Source organism: Carettochelys insculpta, chromosome 3, assembly GCF_033958435.1.
Source record: "Carettochelys insculpta isolate YL-2023 chromosome 3, ASM3395843v1, whole genome shotgun sequence".
NCBI classification, from domain to species: Eukaryota; Metazoa; Chordata; order Testudines; family Carettochelyidae; genus Carettochelys; species Carettochelys insculpta.
The window spans coordinates 42781075-42802263 of record NC_134139.1 but is presented as its reverse complement, the minus strand read 5'-3'; the positions used below and the strand labels follow the sequence as shown (position 1 = coordinate 42802263).

At 43.1% G+C, this 21189-nt stretch overlaps 1 protein-coding gene and 1 long non-coding RNA gene across 12 annotated transcripts in view; one reads left to right on the top strand and one right to left on the bottom strand.

The window, feature by feature from the left end:
• Positions 1-2257, bottom strand: part of CDC42EP3 (CDC42 effector protein 3) — a 60214-nt gene extending 57957 nt beyond the window's left edge. For 3 of the 11 annotated variants that reach the window (XR_012644933.1, XR_012644930.1, XR_012644931.1), the window contains exon 1: positions 1860-2069. The gene's annotated coding sequence lies outside the window, so the exon portion shown is untranslated. Of the gene's footprint in view, positions 1-1859; positions 2074-2124 lie in introns of those variants that run through there. The other 8 variants (XR_012644934.1, XR_012644935.1, XR_012644932.1 and 5 more) reach the window with 8 other exon arrangements.
• LOC142010984 (uncharacterized) overlaps positions 1292-21189 on the top strand; it is a 39864-nt gene continuing 19966 nt past the window's right edge. Inside the window, exons 1-2 of the long non-coding RNA XR_012644937.1 lie at positions 1292-1412; positions 7934-8710. This is a non-coding gene — a long non-coding RNA (uncharacterized LOC142010984). The remainder of the gene's footprint in view (positions 1413-7933; positions 8711-21189) is intronic.

Genomic DNA, 21189 nt, shown 5'->3' with positions numbered 1-21189 from the left:
AGGCTTATTGCAATGAAGAAACAAATGCTCAGCTCAAAGAATATTTTGGCCATATATATTCACTTGTTTCACTTTTCAGAATACCACTACTGTAATGCTACTTGTAATATGCTGCTGCAATAACATAAATCTAAATCTGAATACAGTAAAAAATGAGGCCCTTCTGACATCTTGGATGCCAATATTGTACTTTCTTTTCCTCGGAGGCATGCACCAAATCCAACTCCTGGAGGTTCATTATGCATCACCAGCCTTTTATTCATCCCATGTTTCTAAACATCCTAAGTGAAACACATTCATTTTATTAAGATTTCACATGGAAGATGGGTTTTTAGGAATCGCCTCTTTTAGGTTTTCAATTGATTTTAATTTCATATTTTCAATTGTTTATTCAAACATATTGTTCCCTGCACACCCCAATCTACATTTAGCAAAAAATAATGACTAACTTAAATAACTGTTGACAATGGAGTTATTTCCCCAAAAGCTTTAGAAGAAAAATAAACAATCAAACTCATCATACTTATGAAAAATTATGAAACATGGAACAATATTTTATAGGTATTAAGACTCCAAATAGCTTTAAGTCACAGCTACAATTTACAGTGATAAAATCTTCCATTAATAGGTTTTCTGTATTTGGGACTTTATTTAAAGCGAAATATATTTTTTTTTAAATCTTACCTCAGCTTTATTTTTAGATAGCATCCTAATAAAACCCCTTATAACCTCTGTCAGACTAGCCATATTACACTGTACTATGGGCTCTTTTTTTCAGCTGAACACTTTGCTTTGATGCATTCTAGTCACAGCTGTGTAGCTATTCAGAAATGCAGTGTTTAAGCACATGTTTATTTTTAAAGTGATCCTTCCAAAACTGCACTGCAAAAAAGGACATCCTGCCAAAAACCAAAAAAAGGAAAAACAAAACAAAACCACCAAATCTCCTTAATCTCCTTCCCTACCATCACTTTTTATTTCTAGTCTGAAATGAACTCAGGTATAATTTTTAGTCATAAATTAGCATTTGCCTGAATGCTATTTTTAAAGACATTTGAAAGTGACAACCCTTAAAAAAAAGAGCAAAGAGCTCAGATAGTAGGCAACCTCATTCAGTACAATAATCCTAAATTGCCAAGTGTTACGGCAAAACCGACCACACTGCAGCCCCACTCCTGGAACCGGCTCTTGAAAGAGCAAAAACCCTGTGATGCTTATGGCAGCTCCACGCCCAGAACGCTGCCCACTCTGCGCACAGAGAAGAGCCCTGCTGCGCTGGTAGATCCGAGGGCAGCGTTCTGCCAGCTGTTCCCCGCGGAGAGCCAAGTGTCAGCCAAGCTGCAGGGCGAGAACAGAATCGTGCCCTGTTTTCGTGCACACGCCGCGGAGTACTGGAGCCGAGAGGGGCCACGGTGGGTGTCTGTCGGGGCAGAACTGGCCCCGTGTCGCCGGGAAAGCGGCAACCTCAGCACCGCGAGGGAGCCGAATTGTACCTGTTTGGCACGGATGAGGGAGAACAACATCACCAGGCGGGCTGCACGGGGCAGCCCTGAGCGCACCGGCCCGGCTCCCGCCTAGCGAACACTGGCGCCCTGCTGCAATGGGCGGGGCGGGGCCGGGCCCAGGGCTGCGCTGGCGGAACGTGCCCAGGGGAAGCCGGAGCCCCGAGGGGCCATGCCCCGGGCGGCGGTGGACGCAGACTTTCGCCCCGCTCGCGCTCTCCCCGGGGCTTGCGCGGCACGAACCCGCCCTTCCGCCGCTTCCTGGGCAGCCCAGTGTCATGCACGGGAAAGGAGACACCCGCTGCCGGCCGCCAGCCGGGCCAGGCTCACGCAGGGGCTGGGGGCGCCCCAACTTACACGCTTCCCAGGGTGTCTGCTCCTTCCCCGCGGCTCGGTGGCTGCTCCTCCTGCAAAGGCCGCCTGTGGGGCGCTGGCTCTGGGCTAGCAGCCGCAGCAGCCGCGAGGAGGGGGAAGGGAGCAGCAGCTGGTTGGGGCGCAGAGACGCCTCTCCCGTGACTCAGAGGCAACATCAGCACCTGTGACCGCCTGTCACCCGGCAGCTCCCTCCCTTGCGCGCCCTCCCCCTCCTCTGGGCTGGTGCATTGGCTGGGGAACGCCTTACCCTGCGCCTTGCTCGTCCCCAGAGGCTGCAGGCGGGAAAGCGGCGGCGGCAGCAGCAGCAAGCATCCACAGGCTGTTGCAAGCCTGTTGTCTGCAGCAGGTCCCGCGTGTGGCCGGCGCTTCCCTCTGGAGCCTGGCTGTCTGCTCGCGCCGGCACCGCTCCGGGCTAAGCCCACGTGCATGCAGGGGGCTGGGCTGGGCGCGAGGCAGCCTCTTCTGGGCTGAGGCGCAGTGCAGCTGAACTGAAAACCTGGCACAGCCCTTGCTCGGAGGAATACAGGCCAGGCACACCTGATTTTAAAAGCGGAGCTTGAGGCAGCGGGGCTAGTTTGCCCCCAGCATTAGGGAGAGAGCCCCTCTGCTGTGCTGTATCTGTATTGATATTATTAGTGGAGATAGGCCTATCTCAGAGAGCCGGAAGGGACCATCTGAGGTCATCAAGTCCTGTCCCCTACACACACGGCAGATTTTTATGCACACGCCGGGGAGCACCGTCCCCCAAAGATTTTTTTTCTTTTTAGAGCATTGATTTGCCCTAGAAAGCCCCCTTAAGGATTGAAGGCATGGCCCTGTGTTTAGGGCGGCCAAGGCTGAAACCACTGAGCTACGACTCCCCTGCTTTCCCTGTGTTAATGTGAGGTAATCAAAAATCACAGCTTCCCCCCAGTCCTGATTGGCTAGGGAAAATCAAGAGTTGAGAACTAAATTTGAAGTTCCTTTTATTTGCCTCCTGATTTGTTGATCCTTTACAGTTGAGGACTGCAAAGTGTCGTCCCCCCCCCCACCCCCGTCCAACCAGGAGGGCAGGGGGCTGAAGAACATTTTATTTTAAAGGAGGGCTTAGATTTTTATGGAGTGCCACAAGTCCAGGAGATGGGATTTTAAGACCAATACCCTCAACATGGCAAGATTGGCCACATTGCTCAGGCTTTTGCTATGACCAAATATATAAACACCCACTGTAGAGGCACAACTTCTATGTTTGTTTGGAGTTCTCACAATCAAGATCATGTTGAATGCCGTATTTAAAAGGAAACTGGCAATCTGTCTGATGAAAGTGAACATGCTTCAAGCAGAATGTTAAAGAAGTAAGAAAACAGTTGTTGGCAGTTCACCAGGGACAGTATAGGAACAGGGATAGGAAGCCTGTAAATACTAAACTGGTTTTAATATTTTTACAAGTGCCATGGTTAATCCTGATAGAGACCCCAGCATTGTTTTACTTCTTCCAATGATAGCCTTCCAGAAGTTATTGTTGGCAGATATCTGGACTTAACATGACTTTTCTGACATTTTTACTAAAGGTTCATTTTTCAAAATGTTACATTTGGCACCAACATGCAAGCACAGCCTGTGAAATGATTGAAAATGTTAAATATGTTGCAGACCTGACAAGAAGATATTTTCATAAATATTTATGCAGTTTTCATTATGCATGGTATTTTTATAAGTGTAAATGTTAGACCTAGTACATATACTTCTCCCCTCTATTACCAGAGCTGTCAAGCACTTTATTTCAGGGCAATTGGGAGTAATGCCTTTCACTGTTTTATATAAATACAGTGTCACAGGGCTGAGAAAGCATTTTCACTCTGTGGCCCTGAACTTGGGCTGTCCAGCATTCAGGTTGATTGCTGGACTCTCACTGAGGTCCTCTGAGGGCTCTGGATGAGCACAGCCATCCCAACTATGCATTAGGCATAGCAGTTAAGGCCCCGGTCCTGCAATTTTCATAAGTTGATCCAAAAACACAATCACCTTTCATATGACGTGTCATGCAGTCAGTGCCAAAGTGAATTTTTTTCAGAAAACTTTATAAAAATCCCTTCAGCAAATTGACTTATGTGAATACTGCTTGGGGAAAGCCCTTTTTTCACTTGTTCAGGGAAAACTGTAGTGATTCATTTTGGTTCAGCTGAAGTTTATCTTCAGTATATAACTGCATTTCCAAACTTTTCTTTTTAAATACATTCTTGTCACCCTTTTGAACGTGAATGGTTCTGGTTCTGAATTAGCATTGTCCTAATGGCCTGCTGTAGTGATTTGCTTCAAACTCCTTCTGATTTAAATGGGCCTGAATCTGTAAGATGCTTTGAAAGGCATCAAGTGCTGCATTGGTGTTACTGGAGTCAATCCATGCTCTTTGACTCTGGCCCACAGAGATGCAGGGCAGAATGCACCTTGTTTGTTACAAAGTGCCTCTCAGGGAATGAATACATGGAGGCTGGAGACTTTCATATTTGTTTTATACCATGTTGTGCTACTTTTCATAATTCTTTGTATAATAGTGTTCGTGATAGGAAGTGCTACTGTTGAGTTCAAGGACTTTCCATTCATTCCCCTTGCTGTTTTCATTTGTGTAGAATTGTTTTTTAAATGTTTAGACAAGCACACGCTACATTTGGTTCCACACTCACAAGGTGAGTTTGCTTGCTCAGTTGGAATGCTGACATTTTTGAGTTTTGTACAGGAAGTTATTTCCCTTGCTGTGTGGTAAGGCCTCCCAGGTACAGTGAAAAAGTATTGATTGAGCAGCTGGAGCTAGAGAATAGTCCCTCAGCTGCTGGAGAATTGGAATGGTTCTATGCTCTAGTAGCCCTTAGTAACAGTGGTATGACCAGACCACACAGTACGTCAGTAATTCTTAGTTACTGCAACAGCGTACATAAATGGAGGGCTATTTGTGTGTTGCTTTCAGCTTAAGGAGGCCAGGTATAGACTGTGAGTAGTGCAGTTGCCTTAAGGTTATCTTTGCCACATCCTCTCCATTCACATCCTAACAGTTTCAGAGGAATGGTGAATGAGACTCAGTGTAAAACAAAACTGTCTCCTGTGCAGCAAACTTATACTTACAAGCCTCAAATAACGTTACAACAAAAACTATATTTTCTTCTTGGCTCTGCAACAGTTATGGGATGCAGGAGTTGCCAGTTAGGTTTCTTGGTGGAATGGATTTCCACCCTTGTCCCACTCCCTCACAAAAAGAAAATAACATTTATTAATTGTTTACTTCTGAGAGACCCATTCATATTTCCACAATGTTCACATCAGGCTTTGTGATTGCTATATATTTGCCAGAATGCACTTATGCATTATCTGTGTTTGAGCTGGCAATTTGTTGAGGCTGTATTTTCATTCTAAATACCCTGTTAGAAGATGCTTAAAACTATCTTTGGGGTTGGTGTTTGGCAGGCTACTTGTCAGTTCCCAGGTGAAGTTTATATTGTTAATAGTTTGAAGGAAACACAACCAGATCAGTTTTGAGGACTGGATAGTCAGAGACACAAGTGTTCTTGCTTGCCAACATTTGACAATGGGTCTGGCAAAAGTTAGTTTCAGTCATGGCAAGCATCCCACCCCTCTTTGAACATTGTTACTGGCTTCTTGTCTCTTGGATCATTCGATTCATGATCCTTACCATCAAAGATCTGCACAAGCTCACTCTGACCTTATCTGCATCACTGACTTAGTGTTCCTCTGCTCTGCCACATTTGTCCAAACCCTTTCCTCTTACTAGTCCCTTTCTCTTCACCTACCCTCAGCTGTGCAGTCTTTTCATATTATCTCATACACTTATTTTATTCTTTCTCTGCTTGTCCATGGAGCACCCTTCTCCTTCACACCCATTTCTGTTAGGAATTCCATTTGTCCTACTTTGCTTAGTGTTTACTATCATCTTTCCCTTTTCCCAGTTCATTCCACTATCCTCCCAAGTGTAGAGTTTAGATTGTGAGCTCTTCAGTCTGGGGGATCCTTTATCCTGTAATGCGCCAGATACAACTACAAATCTATGAAAGTAATAATACAACAGTGATGGGTGGGAGGGCCACTACCCTTTTGCAGACATACCAGCCATTCAGTTACATAAGAACATTGGTACTAGGTCAGACCAAAGGTCCATCTAGCCCAATATCCTGTCTTCCAACAGTGACCAATGCCAAAAGTCTCAGAGTGAGTGAATACAGCAGGTAAACATTGAGTGGTCCCTCTCCTGTCATCCATTTGCAGCCTCTGACAGAGGTTAGGGCCACAATTTCAATCCGTCCTAGTTAATAAACATTGGTAGACATAACCTCCATGAATTTATCTAGTTCTTTTTTGAACCTTGATAAAGTTCTGGTTTTCAGAACACCTTCTGGCAAGGAGTTCCACAGGTTGATTGTGTGCTGTGTGATGAAAAAACTTCCTTCTGTTTGTATGGGCAGGAATAAATGGTCAGTTTTCAGAATGGAGAGGTGTAACTAGTGGTGACCCCCCAAGGTCTGTACCGGGACCAGTCCTATGCAACATATTTATAAATGATTTGGGGAAAGGGGTAAACAGTGAGGTGGCAAAATTTGCAGATGATACTAAACTGCTTAAGATAGTTAATCATATCATAGAACTGAAAGGGACCTTAAAAAGTCATTGAGTCCAGTGCCTGTACTCACAGCTGGACCTATCACCATCCCTGAGCAGATTTTTTTTAATGACCTAGCCTGCCCTACAAAGACCCCTTCAGAGTTTGAGCTCACAACACAGGGTTTTCAAGGCCAAAGTTTTAACTGCTGAGCCAATCTGGAGAAATAGAAAACACCACCAAACCTACCCAGCAGGGACAGGGAAGAAATCACAGTTTTCACATTACCCAGAGACCCTACTGTAGGGTTCACATATCAGAGAAAGAATCAAGCTTGCTATGGGAACCTGAAATCCTACTTTCCCAATTCCTGTGTAATTAAAATCTAAATATTAACACTGTGTAATAATATATAGTTGCTTGTAAATGGGTTGTAAAGTAAGAGTGGAACTGCCTGTCCCATTCTCACCAAGAATTTATGCTTTCTCTCTATAATTTAAAGCTTTGATAGGTAGGAACTTGTGTTGGAGTTGAAAGGCTGGTCTTAGTTAAAGTTCCTAAAAGACATTAGATGTACTAGCCCCAATTCAGCAGATTACTTAAATCCCATTGATGTCAAGGACATTTAAACATACGCTTAGGAGCCTTGATGAATCAGGGCCATGTCTAGCATTTCATAATGAGGATTATAATGGATTTATGTATGCCCCATTGAAGTCAGTGGTGCTTCAGCATTTATTTCACTGGACACAGGATCAGGCACTTAAATACGCATCTTCTTGTCAGTCACTCGATAATGAGTAGGACATCATCATGTCATCCTCTTATTTGTGAGTCCGTTGATGGGTGACCATCCCGATTCTGGAGCTGCAGGTCTCATCAAAGAAGGGGCTGGTGTTGGTAGCTGTTGGAGGGGCGTGGGACAGTTTTTACTGCTTCTTTCTCATTCTCTGTCTCTCCGAGTCTGTGTTGAGGTGGTACCTCTCAAATTGTGCCGATCCCTCATGTATTACTGCTCTCCACTGAGGATGGCCCTGGGCAAGGTTCTCTCAAATGTTGACACGAGTGCTACACTTTGCCTTCAACATGTCTTTATATCTCTTCCTCTGGCCCCCAACACACCTCCATCCTTCCTTCAACTTGTAAAACAGAATCTGTTTTGGGAGGTGCTGATCAGCCATCCAGACCATGTGACCAGTCCAACAAAGTTGTTGATTAATGATAATGGCTTCAATGCTGGTCTTGTTTGTCTCTTCCAGGATGCTAGTTTTCGTGCACCTATCCTTCCAAGGGATATTAAGGAGTCTCTTGAGGCAATATTGTTGATGGTATTGTTCAAGTGCCTTCAGATAACACTTGTACATTGTCCAGGTTTCATATGGGTACAGTAGCATTGGAACACCCACTGTGTAGTATGCAAGGAGCTTTGCTTGGCATATATGTCCCATTTCTCAAAGACCTTTTTTCTCAGGCAGGTGAAAGCAGAGCTTGCACAGTTCAAATGGTGATGGCTTTACACATCAATGTCAACTTTGGCAGAAAGATGACTTCCAAGATATGGGAAATGCTCCACATTTTCTAGCAGTTCTCCAATGACTTCAATAGAAGGTACATGAAACTGTCCTGTCAGCAAGGTTTGGTGGAGCACCTTGGTCTTTTTGATGTTCAGTGTGAGGCTGAGATTCTCATATGCTTTGGTGAAGGCACTACAGATGGTCTCAAGGGCTATGGGAGAAAGAGGAGCAACTAAGACTTTTATGAGCTTTTGAACCACCCCTCCATTGTGTTCCTAGAATCTCTTGACCAAATCCCTTAGCAACCATCTAGGGAAGATCTTGATACATTTCCTACTGTGAATGAGGTCCATGCTGCCATCAAAGAAATGAAGAGCAACAAGGCAACTACACTAGATAGAATCCCTGCCAAAGTCTTCAAAGAAGGTGGGCTAGAACTCCATGAACACCTCCTGATTCTCAAAATCTGGGATAGGGACCAGATGCCACAAGATTTCAGAGATACTCTGGTCATCAGTGTCTTCAAGAAGGGAGACAAACTGGACTGTGGAAACTATCGTGGCACCTCTCTCCTGGTAGTGGCAGAGAAGATCTTAACTTGAATCCTTCCAAACTGATGCCTGCCACTCTCAGAAGAAATGCTCCCAGAATCTCACTGTGGCTTCTGACCATACCAAGGAACAGTGGACGTGATCTTCACCACCTGGCTACTGCAAGGAAAGCATTCTGAACAAGTAAGTAGAGAACTTAATTGTAAGTCGCAAATGAATTCCTTTGTGTGTTGAAACTGTCAGTTTCAAAGCCATAAATTGACAAGGCATTTACAAATGCATTATGGTTATTAAAATATACTCCTTCACACTTGAAAAATTCAGTTGACCTAGGTGCATCATTTGGGGTATGAAAAATGCACATCCTAAGGGATGTAGTTAATCCAATTTGAGACCTAGTATAGACAATGCTAGGTCAATGGAGGAATTCTTCCATCAACCTAGTTACTGCTTCTTGAGCCACTCAATTAACTACAGAAAGGGGGGGGGGAAACTATCATTGTAGCAGCTGTCTAAATGACAGTAATACAATGCATGGCTGTGCTGCTATAACATCTGAGAGATACGCATAGAGAAAGCTCAAGAAGTTGAGAGTTTAAACTGTGATATAAATGCTTTTCACTAAAAGCTCTGGTTATAAATAAGGAAGTTTGACTCCAAGCCTACAATTGTTTTCAAAACAAAAAACAGTCCAGTAGCACTCTAAAGACTAACAGAATAATTTATTAGGTGATGAGCTTTCGTGAGACAGACCCACTTCTTCAGATCATAGCCATGATTTTAATATGCAAATGCATAGCATGGCTATGATCTGAAGAAGTGGGTTTGCCCCACGAAAGCTCATCACCTAATAAATTATTCTGTTAGTCTTTAAAGTGCTACTGGACTGCTTTTTTGTTTTGATAGTGTATAGACTAGCACGGCTTTCTCTCTGTTACTATTCAATGGTTTTCAAAAACCATTTAATATTGTTTCACAATGGACTCAGAAGGTAACATACAGGAATATATTTGCTAGATATATATAGTGATATATTTAATTATTTCTGTTCCCTACTTCTTACAAACTGTGTGGATTATTGAAGGTACATATTTATTCATATGTCACCAGTTATTCACCGTCTCTCACATCAATACCATATCAGTACAGTGTTCAGGAACTATATAATACAATTTCATGGAAGTGATTATACAGTTCTTGGAAGGAGAGATTTTACATTTTTAAAAAATCTTCTTAACCTGTTTGCCATAGATTATTTCAGTAACTGTCAGTTTGGGAATTTCTATAAATCAAATCACTAACAGGCTGAGCAGTGGGTTTTTCCTACTTTTTTTTTTTTTAATGAGAAGATACTTCTGGTTTTCATCTAAATTCTTTATATTGCTGAAATCATTAAAGAAGAAAATTGAAAGAAGTGTGGTTAGTTTTGAGCAAATATTGTCCACCAGGGTGTTTAACAGAATATCTAGAGACTGGTATTGAAAGTTTTTTTATAATAATTGAAACTTATTTATTAGAATCTGATAGTGGTACTTCTGATATCTAGAGTCTCTTGTTTAACTAGATTTGGAGATGTACCTCTCTCACAGAGCTGGAAGGGACCTTTGGAGATCATTGAGTCCAGTCCCCTGCACTCACAGCAAGACCTACCACCATCCCTGACAGATTTTGTTTTAAACTTATTTGTGGTAGATCCCTAAATGGCACCTCTAAGGGTTGAGCTCATGGCCCTGTAGTTAACAGGCCAATGCTCAAACCACTAAGATATCCCTCTCCCCATCCTGCAGTTTACTGTTGATACTACAGAAGGAGAGAGAAAGACTAATCCACTCCTTGTATGGATGGGGGATTGTTTTGCTTTTAGCTGTGCTAACCTTATTTATATCTGAATCATAACATTTAATATACAAATACTGTGCAAGATTTTGCCCTGTAGCTCTGGCTTTTTCTAATATAGGGCCCCCAGTGTCAGTAAAGGTCTCTTTAGAGGTCTAAAATCCCTGTTTTATCTTGGCCTCTTTACTCGGTAACACTGTCCCAAAAGTGGACAGACTTTACCAGAAGAGGAGCATGATTAAGATGGCCATGGGATGTGGTAATTCACACACATTCCCAAGCAGCCATTGGATCCTAAACTACAAGCTCAAAGCACCTTTCTCTGCAAAGCTCTTGGAAGAGGGAAGCAAACTGAATACACTTGTGCCAGCTGGGGACAGAATCAAGGTCACTGTATATATTAAATCAAGTGATTCAGCTCAATAAGTTTTGTGTTTAGTCAAGACAATTAATGGTTATTGTCTGGTAAGCTTTGAAGGAGAAAAATAAAATGTGGATTCATGTATGAGGGATATGGCAATTTTTAACAAGTGCACATGGAGTGTGTGGGCCAGGAAGAGAATAAATAAATAAATAAAATTGCTAAGCATATAAACAAGAAGAGAGCCACATTCTAAGTGGACTATTCTAACTTGTCTTGCGTGATACAAAATTGCCTTCAGCTTTAAACTTTCATGTCTAATCCTGGAAGTTGCCAACTACCCTTCACTCTAATTGACTACAGTGGGAATTGAGATCACTCAGCATCTTGAAGGATCAGACTCTTTGGCATCTTTAAGGTAGAGTCTGACGACGCTGAGAACACATAGACTTGGGGATAGTCTGCAATTATATAGTACGAGCTCATCTTTTTCCTTTCTTTCTTTTTTTTTTTTAGTATTAAATGTGAGTCAAAACCATTCATAACTGCCAGCTTTTTCATTGCATGGGAAAAACAGTAACAAGCTTTAATGAGCTTCAGAAATCGCTGCCACAACAACAAAATTGTGACTGCTTGGTTTTCTAATCTAAGTACCTGTTCAGCAGACCTCACTTAAACAATAGAATCAGACTAGCTCAGGGAATGTAAAACAGCTACTTTATTTGTCAGCTGCACACCCATTGTCTTCAGTCAGCCAGCAGAGCAGCTTCAGCTGTACATTCCTGGGAAGTGAATAATAGCAGTGGAGATTACACTGCAGTACCACATCTATTACTAGCACATTATAAAGATTGAATATAACCTAATTAGGAAATGCTGCAGCCTACTGGGTGTGGATGTGGGCTGGTAGAGTTATTTACATGACCTTTACTTATTGAAAATGGGAGGTCACGGAGGATAAAGCAAAGGTACTAATGTAAATCTCAGCCCTAAGTCTAGATTTCACCCGTACATTCCTCATATGATTACCACTTACCTAAGGCGGTCTTGTACCCTACATTTCATTGGTATGAAACCGCATTGCAAACAGCAGTATGAGCCAAATTTGGACAAATTTGTATGTTTTATTCAATGAGGATTAATGCAAAATTCTGTCTTCAGGAGCTCAGTTTTTCTGAGTCATCAAAAATTCCATTCCACCTGGACCCTCAGCAGAAGAAGAGCCCCCCCCCTCCCCCGGCCAGGACCCCAGGGCCAACAGCAGAGCCCACGGGTTCAGCGTTCGGGATCCCCAAAGGCAGCAGGACCAGCATCTGGGTCCCCCTGAGGCTGGCTGCTGGGATTCCAGGTGGCAGTGGATCTCCCAGGAGCATACTGGCAGCTGACACCCCAGCGTGGGGTGCAAATTCTGAGGGGTGCTACAGGACCCTGTTCCGCCCATGGACCATCTAGTGTAATCCTGTCTTCTGACAGTGCCTAATGCCAGATATTCCATAGGGAACACAGAACAAACACTCAGGCTGTGTCTACACTAGCCCCAGAACGTTGAAAGGAGCATGATAATGAACCTAATCCAAAGATGCTAATGAGGCGCTGCCATGAACACGCAGCACCTCAATAGCATAATGGTGGCCACGGCACTTTGAAAGTGCCATTTTCGATTGCACGCAGCTCAGCTGCAAGGGGTCCTTTTTGAAAGGACCCTGTCCACTTCAAAATCCCCTTAGTCCTATTTGGTTATAGGAATAAGGGGATTTCAAAGTGTGCGGGCTCCTTTGGAAAAGGACCTCATGTACACGAGCTGCACGCAATCGAAAGCAGCACTTTTGTACACCTCATGTACACCTCATGTACACGAGCTGCACGCAATCGAAAGCAGCACTTTTGAAGTACTGTGGCCACCATTATGTTATTGATGCGCTGCATGTTCACGGCAGTACCTCATTAGCATCTTTCGATTAGGTTCATTATCATGCCCCTTTCGAAGTTCTGGGGCTAGTGTAGACATAGCCTGAGTGATCCATCCCCTGTCATTCACCCACGATCTGTCCAGCAGAGGCTAGGGACACTCAGAGCACTGGGTTGTTCTGACTTTAGAATACATCTAGAGATTGTATTTTTGCATTTTCTAACTTTTTTGCAGGTCAAGAGAGAACATTTGCTGGACTAAAAGTGATTTCAGGGGAAAAAAATTCAGAGGGAAAATGCTCTGAACATTTTGAATGTTTTTAACCGATAAAACTGAAATATATAACTTGAAATTGAGTCCATCTACTAAAATCAATAGTGAATTCCAGAAAGTGTTAATTTACCAGTAATCAGAAATTTCTGTCGTAAGTAGCCCACAGTGATTTGTTTGTAATGTACACACTGGTTACTGTTATATAGGGTTATATAGAGTCTATATACTATCAAAACAAAACAGCAGTCAAGTGGCACTTTAAAGACTAACAAAATAATTTATTAGGTGATGAGCCTTTGTGAGACAGACCCACTTCTTCAGACCATAGCCATACCAGAACAGACTTATGGTATGGCTATGGTCTGAAGAAGTGGGTCTGTCCCACGAAAGTTCACCTAATAAATTATTAGTCTTTAAAGTGCAACTCGATTGCTTTTTTGTTTTGGTTACTGTTATCTTACTGTTATGTTTTTATCAGTGTTTTTTTGGTGACTGAAAATGTACCTTTTATCTGGCTAAGGGCAGTGAGAAATAGGAGGTGATTAAAATACTGATCAAGTTACACAGATGATGATGACAGGGCCACAGTGAAAAAAATCTATTCACCTAAGAGAAAAGAAAATTTTCCCAGACAAGAGCATCATTATCTGCAGAATACAAGCTTCCATGCAAAGTCCAAAATACACATACACAGATCATGTCCTGGAACAAACATTTGGAAACTGTTTAGCCTAGTCCTTACAAATGTGTTAAATATCTATAGTTTATCAGCTATGATTTAACCTGAGATAAAAAAGCTGTAGTGTAGACAAGCCCCAAGATGGGCAAGGCCCCACTGAAGTCAATGGGAGTTTTCTTTCCTTAAGACTTACATTCAGGGCCTTCCTGAGATGGGGCAGGGCCTGGCACAACTACCCCCAAGTCCTTTAGGTATGGGGCCCAGGACACCAGCACCCCCGCTTTGGGCCACAAGTCACACCCCTTCTGCACTCCATACCTACCCTGACCCTGGCCCCATCCTCGACCAGCCTGGCCAGGGATTTGCTGGGGGAACGGGGTGGTTTGTGGATGGCAGCAGCAGCTGCAGTCACAGGGGGTTGCCTCCCCCAACCCCGGGCCTCCCTTCCCCCCTGTACTCACTACAAGGTGCTCTGCTGTGCCCTCCCAGCCCACTGAGCCCCGCTTCTCTGTGGGTGGCTGGTAGCAGAGGCGTCCACTCCCAGGAAAAAAGGGGCTCAGTGGGCCGAGAGGCAGTGGTGGAGCAGAGCAGGTGGTGGGGTGAGGGAACCCCCTGTGACTGTGGCTGCTTCTGCTATGTGCCAACCACCTCCTGCCCCAGGTAATCAACCCTCCTCCCATCCATAGGATGGCGGGTGCGGTCACCACAAGACCCCCAAAAGCATGGGGCTTGGGACGGCCACTCCACCTCGTCCTGTGGATGGGCTGACTCTGCTTACGTGATGAGATCCTCATGGTATTTGAGATTTAGAGTCATTGGATATTTCAAAACCCAATGTATCCCTTAGAGAGTTCATTTGTTACAAGTGTCCCCATCAGTAATCCAGTGTTACAGGACCACATATTTTAGTGAGGAGATTTGTATTAATCTTTAAATGTTAGTCATGCTGCTGACTGACACAACTAGCATTTCTCAACTGACCACAAAACAAAAGGCTTGTCTATGCTGTATGGCAGTTTGGACTACAGTGACGCAAATTGCTGTGCGCGCTGCATACAATGCTAATAACTTCCCCATGCAAACATTTCTGGCATGAACTGAAAAAATACCTGATTTGTGTTAGCTTAATCATTTGTGAAAGAGATACTATATTTCTATTAGCGTGCAGCTGCTAGTTTTACTAATTAAGTGGCAGGACAAGATCAGCAACCCAGCAACTGCCGACGTCACCACGGCTTTTGTTTCAGCAGCCATCTTGGTGTAGACATATTATTAGGATGGCAGACAAACAAATTGCAGAGAATGTTTGCCAAGGAACACCACTACATGGCCTGTGATCTTGTGAATCCTAAAAGCTTTGGTGATAAGATTGCCAATGATGGACAAAAATGGAATATCCAGTCAGAACACGTTAAGGACCTAGCCAGAGATGGGATCCAGGTAACACTCAGTTTACAAAGAGGCTGTGTACCCCTGGGATTTACTGGGGTGATCATGACACTTTTACATAGGTCACATAGGCAGATGTTTTGGAAACATATCCCATGCTTTCAGGTTGTTTGATGTTGACCGAAGAGTGGCAAAATCCTCACGCCTTCTACAACTCAAAGTGAAAGACGCATCACTGAAAAATAAATACAGAGAAGAACATTTCACTCAATTCCCTACAGGATTTTGTCAGAAGAAAGGAAGTTCCTTTGAGTTTGGCTATGACTATTATTGTCTCTTTGTTGGTTGGTACTCAAATTCAACATGAAAAGTAACTTGCAGGTTAAAGACCAACAGTTCAGTCTGGTAGCAATTTCTTATGATCTGTTTGCATTTTTAAAAAAGCAGATGACTAGATTCAACTCTAAATCTTACTGGTGTCAATGCAATGAAGTTAGTCCAGATTTAGAGAGAACAGAATTTACTAAGAAGAAAATCATGACTTTTTTGTTTAAAAACAATTCCCTAGTGTAACAAGATAGATTCAGAAAGGGATTCAGGCACCTAAAAGCCTAAACCTAAGTCTGAAATGTAGCTCCTCAAACCCACCAGTAAGCTGCTGCCTCACTCTACAAGTGCCTGAATTTCCACCATAAAAAGCCCCCTAGGTGGCTAAATTTCTGCTGGGGGAATGTGCACAACTGCCTAAATCCTGACACCCAGCTTTTAATTGACATGGGAGGCCTATCAGGATTTACCAGGTAAACTGCCCACTGCCAGTCTTGCCTGTGGTACCTGATCCAGTAGGTGTGCTCTGAAATCACCTTAGAAGATGTCTGCTGGAGTGGGCCCTGCACAAAACACACCTGGAGGTGGCTGTGTCCCCCTTTCACCATATTCTTTGGCCCAGAGAGATTCTATAGCGCAGTGAGTAGGGACCCTGCTCCACTGAACATGTGATTTTACACCAAGCGTAATAGCTTCAATGTGAGAGTTTGAGGGAGACCCACCCCCAACATACCCCATAGCTATGTCTAGGGTATTCTCACCTGGATGTGGGAGATCTGGGGTCAAGTCTCTGCTTCACTTAGCGACTGGCACTTGTGACTCGCAGATCCTGGGTGCACACTAACCACTGAGCTATTGGGTAAAAGAGGGTAACCAACAACACTAGCTCCTCTGTCTTTTGTGAGACAGGATCTTAAGCCTTGGCCCTAACGTGGGATGATTCAGTGTAGTGAATCCCAGCTGAAGAAGAGTGCCTCCCTCTGACTTGGAGTTAGGCAGGATTTAGGGCCAGGCTATGCCCTTTTCCCATTTAGCATTCCCTGCTAGTTAGATTAGATGGCGCCCCACTCAATATGATGGGATTTGTTAATCCCACTCTTTGGATCCTATTTCTTCCTGTGCATTGTCAAAGGAACCTGATCCTGGATTCTACCATATGTTGGAGAACCTAAAGCTGCTAGTCTGCTTTAGCCTATTGCAATGCCAAGCCTAACTCTCCTTTGTGGAACCTGCTCTTAAGTGACAACCATAAGAGTCAAGCCTCAGAAAAGCATTAATATATTATAGCAGTTTGTCTCCTTAAAAAACGCTCTCTCCCCCGCCCATCCAGCCCGCAGTGTGTCACGGAAACACCTCCATTTTTTCACCCCCTGTAAGAGTCATGCAGTTTTAATAGAAGCCCTAATGCTGGACCTGGAAAGATACTAATGTTCTCGTGCCTAGGAGAGAGAATCCAGAGCAGAGGATGATTCATTGCGTGAGAGTGGTAATGTGTTAATCCAGCTGCTTTGAGAAGATGGAAGTGCTTACTGAGATTCCCAGTTACAGTCTGAGCTGTGTTTCTCTCAGCCTTGATGTGTAGATGAATATGGAGAATACAAAATGTAGAGAATTCTTACTACATTCAGAATGGTTTCTCTCTGAAAAGGGGCACTACAGCCGAGTTCAGAGTATGCTGTGTACAAAATTTGCTCTAGAAGGAAATACAGTGATTATGTACTGTATACATGCAGCTTACTTTTCTTCTTCTTGTGGCTTTCTCTTGACTTTAACCTTTGGAAATCTAACCTGATAGTGAATCAAGCACTGTATTGGGAGCTGTCCTAAAATATTTTTCCTACCTCTTTTGCCATGTTTGCCTCTAATCTGCTCAGAGAGATGGAGCTCCCTTATGCAGAAAGCGAGCCAAAACAGAACGGCTTTTTCCCCACTACAAGCATTTCTTGGGGAACACTTGCGAGAACACACACAAAAATATGAGTTACTCTTACTTTAAAAAAAAATCTGGAAAAGTTCAGACCCAGCTGTGGTATGCTATGTGGAGGAATGACTTCTTGGCAGTTTTGACTTCACGGTCTCCAAGCTCTTTGACTGCAATCACTTACTGTACATGGAGCAGTTATAATATTGAAAACTATCTACATATATTAAATTTTAGTGAGGGTTTTTTTGTCTTCTGTTTCTCCTAAGATATTCTGCTTGCTTCACTGGCTGTGTCTACAAATTAACACCAACATCTGACTAGTTTACCCCAGTATTTGAGAAACGTGTGGAGGGATTTTTTTTTTAGTAAGAGAAAAAATGCCGAAAAGCAATTCTTAAATGTTTGTTTAGTAACATTTTTTTTTTGCCTGACGTAGGCCGTGTCTACACGTGCCCCAAACTTTGAAATGGCCATGCAAATGGCCATTTCAAAGTTTACTAATGAAGCGCTGAAATGCATATTCAGCGCTTCATTAGAATGCGGGCTGCTGCGGCACTTTGAAATTGATGCGGCTTGCTGCCGCGCATCTCGTCCAGACGGGGCTCCTTTTCAAAAGGACCCTGGCTCCTTCGAAGTCCCCTTATTCCTATGAGCTCATGGGAGTACGGGGACTTCGAAGTAGGCGGGGTCCTTTAGAAAAGGAGTCCCGTCTGGACGAGACACGTGGTGGCAAGCCGTGTCAATTTTGAAGTGCCGCGGCAGCCCGCATTCTAATGAAGCGCTGATTATGCATTTCAGTGCTTCATTAGTAAACTTCGAAATGGCCATTTGCGTGGCCATTTCGAAGTTTGGGGCATGTGTAGACATAGCCTTAGAGAACAAGAAGTGAGCAATGATCATGGGACATTCTAGCATGAATGTGAACTACGTTTGGGCCACTTAACAGCTTATGGTAATTTTATAAACACCACTAAGGCTACACTTATGACAGGATGAAGACATTCCTTTGCCAATTGAAATAATTCTATATAGTTGAAAAATAAAAGAACAATTCTACATATGTATTAACTAGATTGCTTAGTGCCTGGAAAATTGTCCTAAAATCAATGTCTAAACTTCAGAGAAGAGATTTTCTTCTTAAAATCTGGATTCTGTACTCTTGCTTGTACTCTAAAGTGTAGACTATATTGACACCGAAGCTGAGAGATATAATTTCTAGCTCAGGTAGATGTGCATGGACTCACTTTGCACCCTAAAAATAGCAGTTTAGCCACGGCCTTGATCATTGTCTTTGGTCCACCCCCTCTGGGGCACCTGACACTGGACACTGTCGGCAGACAGGCTACTGGGCTGGATGGACCTTTGGTCTGACCTAGTATGGCCATTCTTATGTCCTTACATTTTTTATGGCTGCTTGGGTGACAGCTACAGCTAGTTGCCCAGAGACATACCTAGGATACTGAACCTTGTACTTGGGCAGCTCAAGCTGTGCCACCACAGCCACATGGCTATTTTAATCCAGTAACTCAATCAAAATTAGTGTGTGTAAATATCCCTGAGCTATGACTCACACTCCCTCCTCACTGTGTAACAATAGCCATAGAGGAACTATTGGAGTGAGGCAAGTGTATAATTCAATGTGGAATTAGATTGGCTGCTATCAGAATCCCTACATTTCAGACATATTTTGGGGTCTGACTTATTGACTAATGAATGAATGTATGCAACGGTGTCAGGAAGAGTTTCAGCATCTGTAGAAATTTTAACTATTTTTTCTGATTAGTTGGGGCCTGATTTGAAGACCATAGACGTCAACCAAAAAATTTCCATTGCTTCAACAGCTTTTGGCTCAGTCTTTCAAGGTCTAAATTCCTTACTCACATATTGTCAATTCTCTCTGTTCTGTGAGGGTACAGACATTTTAAAGGAATTTCTTTGTGTGCTTTATTTCACTAAATTTTATAATTTAACAGCAGAAGTTTATTTGCCCTTGATTTCTCTTTTTATGTTAACATTTTGTAATCCTGAACTTTTACTTATATTTAAAATATTTTATGCCGTCTTTAGAGTTCAAAAGATTATTTCCAGAGTCTATAAAATAGCTATGTTATATAAACCATTTTGTTCCCACACAGGCCAGATGGAATCATTAACACCAGACAGAGACCAGAACCAGACCCATACAAACATCCCCAGGATTTTGCAGAAGTCCAGATTTAAATTTTTCAGCACTGTGTCAACCAGTGGGGTGATAGATTTGCCAGGCCCCTTGGCGACATGACCAGGGCCTGGCTCTGTGCTCCCGGAAGGGGTGTGGCCTTGGGTGGAAGGGGTGGGGCTGAGGGCTGCCAGTTCTTAGTGCTGCCCTGAGGACACTTCCAGGGGCTCTGGCAGTGATTTAAGGGGCCCGGGGCTCCACCCACTGCCACAGTAACAGCAGCTGGGAGTCCAATGCCCTTTTGAAGCACTGGGCTCCAGGGCAGTTACTCCTTTTGGCCCTCCAGTCAGCTGCCTGGGCCCAGTTCTTACTGAAACTAGCCATTGGATCCAAATTGTGAATTATTTTCAGTTTACTCCTAGATATCAGTTACCCATTCTCATTGCAGAGCTTAGAAACAGCACTGCTCACCAGATAGTATTTGAAGGTGTCTAATTCTGTTCCACTGGTGGTTAGATTCTTATTTACATTGTGCAAAATAAATGTAATAGAATTTAACAGACCCACCCATTCTGACCAGGGCCTGAATCTTGCTAGGAGATACACAGGTCAACTCCTATTAACTTTGGTGGGCTCCGTACATTCTCACATTTCTGTCGACCTAGAGCTCTTTTTAAGATCAGGCCTATAGTCATTCTTACATGTCTAAAACTGCAAGCCCACAGATAGCTAAGCAGACCTGAAAAACCTATCCTGTAAAGATCAAAATCTGTCTCCACTGAATACCATGGGAGGTTTTGCCATTGACTTCAATAAGGTCAGAATTTTAATTCATATATTCAGTCCTCCAGCCAGAGAGGCACTCAACCTCCACTCTCACATATGTTATGACACAAACACCTTTTGATTCTCTCTCCACTTTTACATGTTCTTTTAGAGAATACAGCCAAGCATTTCCAAGAACTACTGAGCCACTGGGTCAGACTCTCTTCTCACGGATGTGGGTGTGAAACAGCTGTAATTCTACCAAAGTTCACAGAATTACTTCAGAATTATACTAGTGTAAATGAAATCAGATTAGGTCTTTCTGCATTACAACACTTCATTGGTTATAAATTTTTTTCATTTTTTTTGAAAATGAGGCACAGGTTTTTAACAGTGAGGATTTTGATGGATTCTCCAGCAATGACCATTTTTAAATCAAGATGGGACTTTTTTTTTTAAGACATGCTCTAGTTTAAAAGAAATGATTTTGGGGGGAATTCTGTGGCCAGCGTTGTACAGGAAGTCTAGCTAAATGATCACAATGGCCCTTTCTGGCTTTGGAATTTATTCATCTATGAATTATTCACAGCTACTCTTCTATTTTGGATCAGTATCTATTATGGCTTTTCAAAAGTGGAGAAAAATCCACTTACATTGCCTGTATGGGGAACAAGCTGTCTTAAAGGAACAAAGATAACTGTGTTTGAACTTTTAAAATATGAAGCAAATAATTTGTCCACCAGGCTAGGACTCCTTGATCAGTTTTTACAGTGGGGGTGCTGAGAGCCATAGGACCAAACTGAAAGCATGTATGTGAGGGGAACCACTCCAAGGCAGAGGGTATGGCAGCTCCTCCCAAGCATTTCTAGTTCCAGCACCTCTGCATCAGGCTATACATTGTTTAGTTACCTGAACAAGCTATAGCTAAAAGTAACTGTGATCATGCCAGGGCCTTTGTAATTTTGTATATATGTAATAAAAATCATATTGCAAAATGACTAAGGAATACTAACAATTGAATGACAGTTAAAATTTGTATGA